This window comes from Cibotium barometz, chromosome 16 (assembly GCF_041138505.1).
Source record: "Cibotium barometz isolate CiBa-2024 chromosome 16, ASM4113850v1, whole genome shotgun sequence".
Lineage (NCBI taxonomy): Eukaryota > Viridiplantae > Streptophyta > Polypodiopsida > Cyatheales > Cibotiaceae > Cibotium > Cibotium barometz.
The window spans coordinates 39,788,075-39,789,061 of NC_141061.1; positions in this window are offsets into that span (position 1 = coordinate 39,788,075).

The following is a 987-nucleotide window of genomic DNA, read 5'->3' on the forward strand; positions in this document are numbered from 1 at the left end:
CCACCACGAACAGAAATCACCAAAAAGAAAAAGAAAAAAATTTTGAGACTATCCTTGACCTCTAGGAGAGTCCCATCGTGATCGCCAAATTTTGTTTAAACTATAGATGACTCTGCCAGTCCTCCTGGTTGATTGGCTGCATCCAAAACATCCGAGGAGCTTCCGAAACTTTGCTGCATAATCTTCCACCTTCAACTTCTTCTGGTTCATTTGGCATAGCTTGTCTAGTACATGCACGGAGGTTTTGTCTGCTTGAAATCTCTAGAAAATGCATCCTTGATTGTGTCATCATAGGTTGGAAAGTGAGCATACTCATATTGAGAAATTCATCCTTGATTGTGTCATCATAGGTTGGAAAGTGAGCATACTCATATTGAGAAACCCAGAGTGTTGTACTCTTTCGTAAGGTTGGTACAAAAGTTGCTTTGTTCAGATTTTGATCAATCGGCCCGAGGACATTCACATGCCAAGCGTTGCCAAAAAGAAGAATGTGTGCATCTGCATCCTCCGAGGATTTCCCGGAGAATTTGGGATACTTCAGTGTGACAGTTGGTCGTGGAAGTATGTTGTATTGATGAAATTGAGGAGGGGGTGGTAGGGGCGGGGGAGGTGCTGGGTGTTGTGGTGGCGGGTTGTTCCCGACCTCCGGAGAGTATGGACGAGTTATAAACTCTTCGTCCTCCTCCTCGTGTGATAATTCCGAGCTAGATACAGCAAATGGAAGTGCTCGAGCTTGTGGATGTGCTAAATAGTGCTGCTCATGTGTTGACATGGGCTCTCTCGGCCATGCAAGGAATGACGAACTCAAAATCAAAGAAAATTACACAAATGGCAAAATAGGCAGAAACAACAAGACGCATCGTGGTTACCAAAGTGTTATTTGGTGACCGCTCTGTTCGAAAACCTACTGAGTGTTCTCTGGTCATGTGCGCAGCATACACTAGTGTAGCACTGAATAATTACACAAACAGGTGCAGAGTACAAAGT